Below are 14,735 nucleotides of genomic sequence, written 5' to 3' on the forward strand. Positions count from 1 at the left end.
TAAGTCAGAATGCTGACTTGAAACCACATGGATTTTCACTGCCGACACAAAAGTTCAAGAACTAAACAGTTCACAAAATTATGCAAATTCTATGTTTTTTCTCCATTTCTCCCTGCCAAACAGAACCAAACTACACTTAGCAACACAAACGTAAAGAAGATACACTAGTCTAAATTGTCATTATCCTCCAAGTCTTGCATTCCACGACTTTTTTTGCGAACATGGCATACAGGCACATCCAGTTTGCAATCTTGGCCACGTCTATTTGCTAAGGTCAAGCCTGTGGGCCTCACCTACTTCAGATAATAAAAGGGCAGAAAAAACAAAGAAACCTTTTATTTTGTCAACAGAGATGCCAGGTTTTATAAGTGTCTGTGCTACTAGGAAAGTACGATGGTCATGCAATATATGTTGATACTGTAACCCTGAGAACGACAACTACAGTAAGGTAATTTTAAGTGCTTGTTGAGATACAGGTTTCACTTACAGTCACTACTTCAAGCAACTAAGGCATTAGAAAGTATTTAAATCTCCTTAAATGCTCCCTGTAAGACATCTTTAATAGATAGCATTTACTAGCATAAAACAACACATTTCAACATCCAAATCTTCAATCCTTCTAAAAGAAGCTTCTAAATCTTCTAAATCCACTGGAGTAGGTTTTTAAAATGGTTGGCATAATGAGCTATTTGATAGTAATATTTAATACAGTTTAAAGGGGAAAGGGGGCAAATTTAATCCTCTCTGCAAGCTCTATGAATAAACTAGAAGACTGCCCTACAAATCCCAGCCTTAGTTAGAATGACAGTGAACACCGAAGTTGTACTGTCTGGTGGCTTCTCCCAAGACGCACTGCAATGGAGAAGCCATGTTACTTTGCCTAGAGGACAGACACTTTGGATCAGAACTGGAACATTTACTAGATCCAAAAAACAAAACAGATTTGTTCAAGCTGGATAGACAGTTCTTTCTGGCCATATTCTCTCTGAATTTTCTGATGATTCCTAGAGTCAGTAAAATCAATGGATCTGTCCATGACCCCTGGGGACTTGACTCCTAGCAAGATCTGTGCTTTCACAGCCAGATGATGCTCCATGCACTAACAGACAAATCAACCTGCATGCTCTGAAAATAAGTTTTACTTACAGGGCTATATATCCACAGCATGGTACATATTCATAAGGCAAACTCTTACCTGTGTTTTAGGATGTATTTAAGCTTGTGTTGTTGATTATGCCCTGAAAAAGACACGTCTTTGCTGTAGCAAACTCTTTTGTGGGTGGTGAGAGTTCACACCAACTTCTCTTTGTTGACCAAGTCTCAAGGAAGTGAGCAGTTGAAGAACAAAGATGGAAATTTCTTGTGGATCTCTGTTTAATGAGATAGTGTTTCAGATAACATAAAACTTGGACTGTCTTCTCAACTATTTTGCCATATTTGCCAAATACTCACCAAAAGCATAGTGAGAATTTGTACTGGTAATGGCAGAATTCTGTACTGGTACTAAAACCTGTGTGTAACAAGAAATACCTCTGGTCAGCAAGACACACAGCTGTAAGAAAGCAGGTACTTTTACACTATTAATTCAGAGGATAAGAAAGAAACAGTGTTATCAACCAAAACTAAAAAAAAAAACAAACAAAAAACAAACAAAACAAAACAAAACTTAAAATATTCAGCACTCTCAAATCCAGAATTGGCCATAACCTTCCTATTGTTAGGAGCAATATTAGTATATTCTCTTTTAGTCTTAAAGAGAGCAGCAGAAGAGCTCTCTAAGAGAGACTTCATGCCCTGATACATGATTTTTGCAAGAATTCTATATTAGAGATGAGAAAAAGGAAGGAGGTGTTTGGAACAGAAAAAAAGTGTTGCGCAGTTACAACCTCCAACACATACTGAAGTCTAGCAGTACAGTCTAAATGCCATGAAACTAGAGAAAATTTTAAACCGAATGGGCACTGAGGAGCCAATCTATTATCAACTGCTTTAAAATCAAAATGCTTCAAAGGTGATGATTCCTAATGGAATTACAACAGACTTTGAGAACCCAACTAGATCAATATTCCTTCAACAAAATAATGCTCCTATTTTCCCCGAACAGAATAATTTTATTGGTCAGAAAAGATTTTGAGATGTGAATCTCAGAATCAAGAAAAAGTCTGTGTTTGCAAGAGTTCTCAAGCTCAGTTACTTCAGGACTTGAAGAATTCCCCATTCAAAGCACATTTAAGGAGGTTTTTCTCAACTGCTATTATCTTTAGAGAATGAGCTGCAAATGGTACAGTCCTGAGAAACAATGCCTTAGTAAAACAGGGCAGTCGCTTAACACCATCATCATTAAGAACCTCAACTGTCACATAAAGTCACCTTTAAGAATGTTATTTTCAACAAAACTGCTTGACTCTACCCCTGATAATGCATCTTAGGAAAATAAAACAAAACAAAAATAAAATAAAACAAAAATAAAATAAAATAAAATAATTTATTTTCTTTAGCTTCTTACAAGCAGTTAATTCTAAACACTGCAAAAATAAGCAGGACACTCATCCTGAAACTTAAATTCTCGATCATAGTTAGTCACGGATTCACCAGCTATGAGCTTGTAGTACAAATTTACGGATGTCCCAGACTTGTTGAGACAGAGAAGCCTCAAACCAGAATGTAAAGCTTTCAAACCGATTATCTTGTCATTCTGTGTTACTAGTTAAATCATTGTGCAGTTCAGATGCACACTTCTGCAGCATTGTCTTGGTAGAAAATGAAGTGTGATCTTGGGAATCAAGTGGTGTGTGTTTTAAGAAAACACTTCGCACCCACTGGCTAGTATCCCTAAACTGGATGCTACTGCCTTCTCAGCTAAGAAGTATTAATAAAACAAGCTAGCTTAAATAAATGCTGGAAGTTATTTAAACTATCACATTTTACTTTACAATAAAGCAGTGAAGGACTATAAATACAGCAAACCATGATGTTCCAGCCATGGAAGTAACTTTCAGATAGAGAGGCAAAAACAAGCAATTAGAAGTGATAAATTCTGAAACTTTATCCAAAAGAGCCATCTGCCTCCCATCTGCAGTAAATTTGCTTGAATAGAGTACTTCAAGCATACAAACAAGACTGAACTCTCAAAACTAAAAGGAGTCTGGAGAATAGGTTGTGGCTGTCCTACCTCTTCATACGGTCTGGAATAAGCACAAGGAAACTTACTTAGCCCATGGGTGCAGAACCAGCTGTGGAAGCAAGGCAAACAGCCTGGCCGCAAGCATGTGGCACATACACACCATGGAAGAGGAAAAGAGGAAAAAAAAATCACCTGAGTGAATCTGCAGGTACTATGGGCAAGATTACACTAAACAGTTGCCATGGTAAGTTGACAGAGTATTTTTAAAAGTTTGCAAGGACTATTAACTAGCTGTTCCTTACCTGAGCCTACTAAAATAAAAATGCTAACTGTCAGTGCCCTTGCTGTTACAACTGTATTATTACTAGCAATGGAAAATTTCTGGAAAGGAATCTAGTATCTGATACAGATACAGCTAGACCAACTCTTGATTACCTCGAGTAAAAGACAGCCATGAAAATCATGTTGGTACTCAACAGAAAATATTAAGCAAACCAGCTTTAACATGCAGCTATTATAACCAATACACAGAAATCAGATGCCTCAACAAATATTGTAACTAAATACATTACAGCTAAACCTGCAGTAGCATAGAGCGTGTGTGTGTGAGTATATATACACCTCTAAGAAGGTACCAAGCTTGTGACTACAAAGTTTTTGAAATTATACAGCAGAGCTGTAAAGTGCTTCATTTATAAATGCTGATAAACCTTTTATGGAGAAGCTGTGAAATTTAAATCAGTTTGACTTGAGAACTGTTAAATTCATAAGCTCTAAGTTAGAATTAGTTCTYTTCTACGCACAGAACATGGTACTGCATTTACACTACTGCAACATTGCATCTTAAAGCTTCTGTGCAGAAAAAAGCCTGCACACAAAACTAAATTAAGGCCATTTAAAATTGATATATGCCAATATATCCCCCTGGAGATTATTTAACACACATGGTTTTTAAGACTGATGTACATCACGCCTGATTTATGAAGTTATACTGATTATAAGGATATGATCTTATTCTAGCTTCACTCCAGCAGGTGAAATTTCTTTGTGCATGCAAGAACAACCTGCAGATTTATTGTACTCAGGTATCTCAGTCACAGAGCAATACTTAGAAGCAAGTGATTGGTTTGAAACTCTTAAATTAACACCTCTTATAAGCAGAAATGACATAGCTTGGAAGATCCTACTGAATCAATCCTTTATCCAGTCTTCTCACTGCTAGTATATATGTGGGTGAAGCTACTTCTGAATTAGTTCCTGAATCACCAGATTAGTGTATCATTCTGAAATTGTATTTAAATGCCATGCAGTAAACAGTAATACTCAGCAACTAGCTCAACAGCAACTCAGATACCTGCGTACTACAGGTGAGAAGACAGTTAGGACTGCAGGAGTTGTGCAGATGTCTCTGATTATGCACTAGAGCTCTTAAAAAAAGTAGACCATAGGCTGAATTTTGGGCTGAAGACATGGAATTTCCATGCACTTCAATTCTGCCACTTGCAACTTCAAGATGCATAAACACGAGAGTAGTAGTTATTTTCTTTTCTTTTTTTTTTTAGCTTTGTGATCCCTAAACACAAGGGCACTAATTGACCAACTCAGTGCTCATAACAAYGATATTCTACTCTGAAATGTGTTATGTTAAAATACAGTGCACTGGGAGACCTTGCTCTGAAGAATATCATCTATACTGGTGAAAAAACCCCAAACTTCAGTGCTTAATTTACAGACTTTGAAGCACCATTTAATGTCACAAGTAAACTGATGAAACGGCTAGCTGAAACGGGCACTCCTATTCCATTGCCCCATTTTTGCCTTATTTCTTAATCTTGTCCTTGTGCTGGCATTGCTATACACCTAACCCCCCTAGGAGTCAGTTCAAGAAACTGAACTGGCAGAAACTTCTTCCCGATTTGTAGAGTGAGGATATGGTTTCAAAGGCAGCTTGAGCAGAATTMCAGTTCAGCCATAGCGAGGAGGTCCTGCTCGTCTTGAGCAAGCTCCCACGTTCCTGTGATCACACAGTGAGCCGTTCAACTCGCTAATAAGACAAAAATCGACCTAGCAGAAAAGCACCAAACATTTGCCAAATAAGCATGTTGAATCACTTTGCTTTGCAATCAAGTTAATTCTAGAGTGGCCAAAAGAAAGAACACGTGGTTAGATGTCAGGGGAAGGTGGTTAGATGTCAGGGGAAGGAGTCAAAAGGAAAATGAGAAAGGAGCTAAAACTCCTTTTTCATTCTTAATGATAGAGAGTTGTTAGTTCAGTTCATCTGCACTGTGAAGCTGTAACCTTTATTTTCAGCCTGTTTAGCTGCCTGAGGCAGCTCACTGCAAAGTCACAAAGCACCACATCCAGTTCTGCAAAGCAGCAAGACTGCCTCTTTGAACAGTTATGACCTGTTAGACTGTGCATCTTGACATTAGAGAGATGGGAGTTAAGATAGGTCAGCTAGAACTAGCTGCAGACAAGTTCTTAAGAAACTCTGGGACAGCTGTAAGTTTAATAGTTCACTTTCAGCTTACCTAAGGTATCTAATTATACTTCACATCAGGTATGCATAATCACTCTTTAGAGATCCCTGCAATGAATTAAAAAGAAAAATAAAATTTAGCTTTCTTTTCTCACATGTAAACTTATATATTTAGCACCAGATACTTTCATGCTTTAAAAGCTTGTTTTCCTGAATCTCTCTAGCCAAAATTCCAAAATACTGAATTGCTTCATGTAAGTCTTATGATTAACACACTCTAAACTTGGAGCAACCTGGGCAATGTTCTCTAGGTACTTTAGAACAAACTTTAAATTCCCCAGTGAACAAAAGGATTTAGATTAACTCTATCCATTGTCTGAGCTTGGAGCTTCAGTAACTGCGAGTAAACTTCAAGGTGTCCATCTAAAGTGATTTCAGAAATGCTTTTTTATTCTAGACTTGTCCAAATCATGCCACATTTCCAAAGCATCCATCAGGTGTAACCATCAGCCATAAATGTTGGTTTTTACTACTAACATAGAAAACAAGAAGATTGATTCAAATAATTGCTGTTTTCTTGACTCAGACTGTTCTGCTTTCCTTTCAAGGGAAAAAAACTAGTCAAGATAAACCAAACTTTATCCACACGCTGAAGATTTTTGATTATGTTTATAGTTCTTTTCTAATCCTATCTACAAAAATAAAGCAATAAGATCTGAAATTCCAAGAGTCTGGAAAGCACAACATGAAACAAAGTACACATACTTTTATGATCCTCTTTAAAATATCCCATAACTAAATATATGAAAAAGTATGAACTGCAAACCATATTATTATTATTCCAAGAGGAGGGAGGAGCCAAAACTCCTGCCAGGATACCAAACACTAAGAAAAGTTGTTACCAAAGCTTGACTAATCGACTTTTACCTGATTCATATCCTACTCTGAACACTCTTGCAAATTATTTTCCTCACTCTCTTATTTTACCATGACATCTCTTTCATTCAGCTGCTCTACTGATTTCCCTTTCTCACGTCAGATATAAAGTTTCTTGTCTGTATTTCTCAGAAACTTCACAGTGAAAGTGAAGTGATAAAGAAATGCTTTGCTCTGTGACCATTTAGTCAGTGATACCACTCTCTGCTTAAACTCCCAAAGGACTTGCTTCTATAACTTCTTGCACAGTGGCCATTAAGACTGTAAAGGCTCTTTCTAAAACTACATAAAACTAATACGTGATCCCCCTTCAGTTCTTCTTAAAGGAGACGTGTTGTTTGTAGAAAACTGACAATATTTTGACTACCAACACGGTTAGATCACTGCCTCCCCAACTGTCCAATATTTTCTCTTTTTGCAGCTGGGTATTCCATCAGTCTGTGGTGAGCTGTTCGTACTTTTTGTCAGCAATAGTTAATTCCTGGGGTCAGGCAAAATTGCTTTCTTGGAAAATTTCCAACACAGTGAGAGTGTAAAAGTAAAGCCCTTCTTCTATTACTTGAGGTAAAGACTAACACAAACATTAGCACCTGTATTTATACTGTATATATTTACACCTACTTTACCAAGTATAATCACTGCATGTGTTTCTGAAGTTATTTCTTGAGTGCTTGGCAATATTACATCCCATATAATCAAACCAAAAAAACCCAGCTCTTTCAAGCATCTATGAAACAGAAACTAATGGAGGAAGAATTATATATCCATCTATTTTCTTTTGAACCAGTCCCATTTATTGGAAGCAGCATCTAAAAGCAGGCGTTTTGATTAAAGACAGGCACTGGATCTTTTCTGCATTACTTAAAAGGCTTTCATCATATCTCTCCTTAATCTTCAGACTCAAATGAAATGTAATTTTAATCTCTTTCTGTGTATAGATACTCTGCAAATATTGTCTGTTTATGCCCCCATTAAATGAGTTAGTGAGGCTTTCTGGCAGGCAAAGTCAATTATTATTTTTAAATACATCACTGTCATTAGCCCAAACTTGTTGATGCTGAACCTGGCATCCTTGCAAACGGTGCTCCATCGCTACTTTCTGCAAGCTGCTGTGTTGGCGGAAGAGATTCATTAGCTTGCATTAACTATTCAACCACCTTCTCTGCCTCTTACTCAGTTTGTATATACCAGCATTATTCTTAATGTTTTAGTCAAAGTTAGCAAAGAACTACTATTCAAATTGTTTCCATTTGGCTTACTTCAGCTGAAAYGGGTTAAGCAGCACTCCTAAGAGAGCACGCAGCAGAGGTGAGGGCCAGTAATCAGGAACACTAACCTGTCCACTGGTAGAGCTATAAGACATCAACATTTAATTCATGCCCTTGTCCAAAGGCAAAAGTTGTACAACTTTAATGATCACAGTATGAAGTTCCTGCTAAGGGGATACAAAAACTACCATAATGGGAAGAAAGACAGGAAAAAAATCCCTCCTAGAAGAAATTGTCTTAGCCTATTTCTAAAGTCATACTACTTCAGTACTAAATGATTTCAACAGACCTCAGAAAATTAACTAAGGATTTGCTATTCCAGCTCAGGTCATCACACTGGGCTTAAATCTACTCTGTATCTTAAAATGGAAGCTATCCTTCATTTTCATTCCCAGATGTCACCTTGTCCTAATTAAGAATTTAGCATAAACTACACAAAATTTGTTTAATGAATGTAAAATGAAAAGCATTTAAAAAATCACTCTATGTTTAGACGTCACAGGGATTTCTGTTACTTGTTTTAAATACCAAGGCTATTTAAAATTACAAACAGTATTCTGCAGTGCTTTATAAATAATAAATCAAGCCAAGGAATCAAAACACATTTGTGAAATAAATGATGATGTTCTGCTCAATGTTGCATACAAGAAAAGCCCAGTGAACACAGGAACCTAAACCAGCTATTCTTGGATTATCACTCTGTAAGCCATATTGCTCAAGATGGTAGAACAGTTGGCAGACTTAAAGGAGTAACATTCTCTCTTTCAATGAACTAAGGAATATTTATGCAATTCTTGACACACAGTCAGATACTGTTTATTTGCATTACAGTAAGATTTAGAGAAYACACATATTGTAAGACAGAAAAAAAACCTGAAGTAGCTAGAATTACAGGCAAGCAAGAGAAGATTGGACACTTGTGAAAGTATGAGGAAATAAGTAAAAGGCATATAGCAAAAAAGATGCATTTGTAAGCATGGCTGTACAATTCATTTTAAGTCACTGCTCTCACTGCTTTAAAACTGCTGTGTTTATTTTTTCATGTAAGCAAGCACTACAGGAGGAGAAAAGGATTGCTAGGATGAACTTTTAGGAAACCACCGAGTTATTCTTACAATCCAGACCACCAAGGGGGACAGCCTCCCTTTCAGCCGTGCACCGGCTACTTTTATTATACCATCTCTGGAACTTGACTTAACACCTACAGAGTTGATTCAACTCACCAGCCCTGCAAGAAACTGGGGGCAGATAGGGTGGGGGGAAGAGGGTTGTTTGCAAGCTGAACCAGTTCACACAAGCACTAGATAAGCACTGGAACTTGGTAAGGACAGAGCTATTTAATCAGGTCTAACTGTGTTTTATAACTTCAGGCATAGACTGCATCTCTGTTTGAAGCTGACAAAATCCAGCATGGTTACACAAAAAAAGTAACTGGTTCCCTGTACCAAGGCCAAARCTGCACAGCAAACCAGATCAGGAAATTCATCTGGCTGAAGACTCCACATCCTGCCCCCGCCCCGCTGGATTAGTTTCAGCCAGGTCACTTGTCTCTGGCTCCTGCGAAGCCACGCACAGACTGTGCTAACACAACAGAACAAGTGCAAATACACCTTTCAGAGGACACTCTGGCATCACATCCACCACGGCACCATTACACCCYTTCATGCAAAGAGCTGGCCGCATGCCTAGCTATGGTTTTTCTCCCTCTTTGTATTCGATCTAGGGGCTSTACAGCTGCAAGGTAAGCTGATGCTCTGAATCTATTCATCCCCGCTCTATTCATCCATCACAGAACACAACAATTGTGTGTGACGCAAGGAAAGCAGGTGGAAGCAGGAGTAAGACCATTTCTTTTGGAATAAGCCTCCACCGTTACACCATCTCATGCTCAACACCAAATTGCACTCATAGGCCTGATGTGACATGACTGCTTGGGGCATTCACTGAACTACAGCCACAGGCAAGGTAGTCAATAAATGAAGCTATTCTATGAAAAGGACTTTCAAATCTAGAACTTAAACAGTATTACTTTTACCTCTCCCCTGCACATGTTCCTATATTCCACAGAAATTTACTTCAGGGAAAAATATGGAGTTTCACAGATATCTTTCCTTTAAACTAGTGTTGACACAATTTCAAAAGAAACTCTAAAAACACYGTCTTCATCCTCTTCTTCCCAGGCTTTTCACTTTATCAACTCCACAAGGTAATTTGTGTTAAAGGGCAAGCTCCCTCCTGCCCCTACTTCCTACAAACAGTGGTACGTATTGCAACGCCTAAAACATACTGCAGCAACTGTGAAGGGTACAGTACTGGTCCCAAAGACTTCCAGCATCATCATCTTCAAGAATGACCTTCTGCTTCTAAGATTACTCAAAGTTTAATTAAGTGTCCATAACTCCAAGAGATATTTTTCCCCATGGTTTCACAGTAAGGTTATTTAACATCCTCCTCCTGGCATATGTTATCAAAGTTTTTGTTAGAAAGCATTTCAAAAACTCACGCTGTCTCTATAAATCAGAAAATTCTCATTTAACATGCAAACTGGAAATTCATTATATCATAATTTAAAGTAGCTTTTTATTTGAACCTGAAAATAAGCGGCTTACAGAGTAGCCCATGAAGATTTTGCATTAAGCTGTGCACTGAAACATCATTTATTATGCCAAATCTTTTACATCAAGAATACAGAACTATATTAGGAAAAAAAAGTCAGAAAAGTTTTAGTAGTTAGATACAGGATAATCAAGGATGGCAAGCAAAGCACTCCGTAAAAAATATTCAGATTAAGACAGTAAAGAGTGAAAGCATTAGTCATGTWGACACTTAGTCCTGCTAATACTTCAAAAGAAACCTATTACCAAAATAAATGGGGCAGTTTTCACAGCACAGTTATTCTCAGGCTATAAACAGAAATCTCAACTTATCTGAGGTAATATAACAGTGAATTATAGCTAATATGCTAATACTAGTAGGGTTTTTTTTGGGGGGGGGGATGGGGGAGTAGAGAGAGGGGGTAAGTTACTGGTTTAACTTCCTAAGAGGACAAAATGCGTAGCTTAGGCTAGAGTACATTTTTACCTAATTGAATAGAACTAGTGCAAGTAAGGCCTGGCCCAAAGTAACAAAACTAAGTATTGGTGCAGAATGGCAGTTCTTATACCACAATTTTCCGAAAGGAATGCACTTCCGTACATGATCTACAGCACTACGGGACTCTCACAACTCAAAACTCTTCACTTCCAGTTCTCTGAAGTTGTGGGATAGGTTTTGCTTCTTCAAAAGAGAAATCCTTTGTTGCTCTGTTACTTTGGGAGTTTGGTTGGTACTGTTTAACACAATAACCTCTGGAATCAAAGGCTGATGACTTCAAGATAAGGATATGGACATATGGACATACATAATGAGAATTTGGTTAACTGCACCTTTGCAGTTTTATCTGCCATGCTCACTTCATGAAATACTCTTTGTGACACTTTACCTCATACCACTAATGTACATGCAAGTTTGTATTGTTAAAGGCAGGTTGACACCACTGAGTAGTTCACTCATCTAACCAAATTGGTTTAAAGGTCTAATTTGAACTTTCTGTATCATCAGAATCTTACTTAAACAGTTTAGTTTTCTTGGATGCCTTAAAAACTACAGATATGTATTTCATTCCTAAATTTCAGGCTGCAGACTGACTGTGACTGAAAAGAACATGCAGACTGGGTCTGGCTGTGTCAGTCAGAGAGCCCCCACACCTGCCCTCAACTGCTAACCATCTCCCCTATGCTAGATGTTAGTATCTTCATAGGTCTGTGMAAGCAGCTAATCACATGAGAACTCTCTAACCTCTTTCAATTAAAACTCAGGGTAGCAATCAATTAGTAACTCAGGTTACTTTTTACACTGCTTAAGCCAGGATGGCTGCTGAAGCAGGAAAGGGATACCTGTCCTCCTGTCCTCTGCAGTCCTCCCACAGGCTGTAGCAATGACAGTTGAAATCCATAGTTCTTTTATCAGTAGAATAAATGTGTACAAGTTAGACTCTACATCACTATATTCCTTGTGCACAGATGAGCTCCCTATATTAAAGTTGTTGGGTTTTTTCTTCCCCCCCCCCTTTATTTTTTTTTCTCCTGATCTTGCCATTAGACATGGCTTGCCTTCTTTAGGGAAACTGCTTTCCTTCACAAACTGTACAGAAATTGCAGCAACCTCACTGGCAGTATACTTTTTAATTGTATAATATTATAAGCACACAATAAAACAAAATGAAAACTAAGTATCAGCAGAGAGAAAAGCAGGCTGATCTTACAAGACTACGTATTTAGATTCCGTACTATGAATGAAAGCCAGTTTTCTCTGGACTAGCATATTAGCTTTAAGCATTTTGTAAGTATATTTTGCACTTGAACTGTTTAACAGCCTGCTACAGTATCAGTGCTCATTTCTTTCAACACATCTTTAATCAGAGAATATAATCATGAAATAATTCACATTGAAAGCTACTTCTGAAGGTCATCTAGTCCAAATACACCCCACCCTTCACCTGAGTCAACTTCACAGTTACATTGCCTTGCTTTGGGCTTTGTCTTCAGAGGCTATGAAACTTGACAAGTAAAACAGGGTAAACTTAAAATCCCACTCCTTCCCCACACACACCRAGCCTCAGCTATCGCTGTTCTTAAGAGATCAGAACTCCCACCAATTTAATTCCCTTCAGAACAACTTTTCACATGAAAATGTAACTAGCAAGAAAAACAAAAATGTTCATAAGTGCCCCAAGTGAAGAGCGAAAAAGTTAGAGCTAGACAATAGACCTATTATTAGTTGTTTTCTTATGAGAAGCATCACCTTGAKCTGTCATTGCAGCATTTAGCAGATTTAGCAAGCGGTGTCTAATTATCCAGATGGGACACGCTACACATACTACAACAGCAGTTGAGGACAATACACTCCACTTTCTGCCCATCAGATGATCTCAATGTCCTGCACATATCCTTGTACACTATCACATGACAACATTTGCTCATACAATAAGAGAGGGACTGCACTGTCTCTGAAGACCTTGAGATAGAAGCGAATGGCTTCTCAGACTTTCAGGATTTCCCTCAGACAAAAGTTCCCCAGGAAAGTCAGACTGCAAGGAGCAAGCTGTGGGCTAATTGCTGTTTGATTAGGATACCTCCTATCATAACTGGCTACTGTGGATTACAAAAAGTCTTTTCTAACTTAAGAATAACTCTGTAATGCTGTTATAGAAAATGCCATTCAAAATTACTAAATGTTGCAGAAAAARAGAGAGTCAACCAGAAGCTTTTATTTCTGCTTCCACAATACTGACTCTGAAAACAGGGAGCTGTCCTAGAGATAACCTTTCCCTCCTCCCATCTTATTTTTTCTGCAATAGATGGGGATATATAGCTCTTTCTACTACACTGCGTTTCCCAAGTCTACCTTTAACACTATTTGTTAGCAGCCTCAGATCAGAGAAAGCCCCACTCAGTTTTTCAAATATCAGGGCCACACTCATCTTGTAGTAAAACCAGTTTATTTGTAGAACGTATATAATCTCTTTTCCCTCCACAATTTGTAAATTTGAGAAAAAGAATGAGATACAGGGCTGTGCTTTTGTTCTTCAACAACTCAGAGCAGTACTGCCTGAAAAAATAAAAACCCGCAAACAACCCATGTAATGTAAAGAGGGGAAAAATATAATCCCACCCATCGACTCAAAATAAGAAGCGGCGACGGGGTCGTCTGCCCCAACGCAAGCAACAGACGGAGTCACTCAGGATCAAGCCAGAGCCACACAACTGCCGAAGGGCCCCRAGGCCCCTGCCAGGGGACCGTGCCGCAGGGCAAGGAGAGAGGCCGGGCGTCACACTTCGGCCCGGGCCCGGCCTGTCACCGGCCCTCCGCCGGGGACGGGATGGGGGTCGCAGCGGCGCAGGGAAAGGGGAGAAGGCCGCCGCCACCGAGCGGCGCCCCGCACAAAATGGCGGGGGGGGGGGGGGAAGGGCCCAACACGAGGGGACTCGCGGCCACCGCCCCCCCTCCCAACCCCCGCCGGGAGGAGGCCGCGGAGCGCCACCGCGGCGCCGGGACGCGGCAGCCGGCGCAGCCCGGATGCGGGGCGGCGGGAGCCGCAAGCGGTTCCTGTAGGTGAAAGGTCGAGGGGCGCCGAGCCGCCGCCGCCGCCGGGAGCCGCCCAGCGGGACCGGCAGCGGCATGAGGCGAGGCGGGCCCGGGCCGAGCAGCGCTCCGAGGCAAGAGCGGCGGAGGCTGGAGCCGTTAGCCGGCGGGAGCACGCGGGCGGCGGGAGTCGCTCACCTGGCGGGCCCAGCTCCCGGCGGCCTCTCCGGCGGGCTTATTTGTCGGTGGCGGCTGCGGCTGCGGGAGGTCAGAGTTCGCGACCCCGCCCCCTCGGCGCCGCCCCGCCGCCGCCGCCGCGCCTGCGCCCGGCGACCCTGCGGTGCGCGCGGAGGAGCGATCCGCGCAATGGCGGGGGCGGGGCCTCGCTACCCGGCGCGCTCGCGCCCCCTCAGGGGGTGCCCCGCGCCGGCGGCCGTTAGCGGTAGGGCGCGGAGCTGGTTGTGCGCGCGGGAGGGCAACGGCGCAACGGCTCCGCCCTCCGCGCCGTAAGAGACGGCGAAGCGTTGCGGAGCGTTCGTGTTTAGTGGTGCGAGCTCAGGTTTCGGCTGGGRGTAGCAAATACTGAGGCAAATACCCCGGTTACAATTTTGCAGATACCGTTCAAAATGTCTGCAGTACGGTGAGCACCTAAGTCACTGATGGTGCGACTTACATCCACAGCCGGCAAAGACATAAGTTACCTCATCACTGCATGAGTTACCCTAGAAGTTACTCTGGAAGTTCAACCAACCCTCTGTGAAAGAGCTACGCTCAGTCAGTGGTGGCCACGAAAAAAAAAATGCCA

The 14,735-nt window shown here is 40.6% G+C and overlaps 1 protein-coding gene across 6 annotated transcripts in view; it reads right to left on the bottom strand.

The window, feature by feature from the left end:
- Positions 1 to 14,236, bottom strand: part of NR2C1 (nuclear receptor subfamily 2 group C member 1) — a 52,956-nt gene extending 38,720 nt beyond the window's left edge. For 3 of the 6 annotated variants that reach the window (XM_085321334.1, XM_085321337.1, XM_085321331.1), the window contains exons 1-3: positions 14,129 to 14,236; positions 1,453 to 1,510; positions 1,196 to 1,370 (exon numbers count right to left, since the gene is read on the bottom strand). The gene's annotated coding sequence lies outside the window, so the exon portion shown is untranslated. The remainder of the gene's footprint in view (positions 1 to 1,195; positions 1,371 to 1,452; positions 1,511 to 14,128) is intronic. The other 3 variants (XM_085321336.1, XM_085321332.1, XM_085321333.1) reach the window with 2 other exon arrangements.
- Between the last annotated feature and the right edge of the window lie 499 nt (positions 14,237 to 14,735).

Source organism: Rhea americana, unplaced genomic scaffold, assembly GCF_003343005.1.
Source record: "Rhea americana isolate MKP2758 unplaced genomic scaffold, rheAme1 scaffold_69, whole genome shotgun sequence".
NCBI classification, from domain to species: domain Eukaryota; kingdom Metazoa; phylum Chordata; class Aves; order Rheiformes; family Rheidae; genus Rhea; species Rhea americana.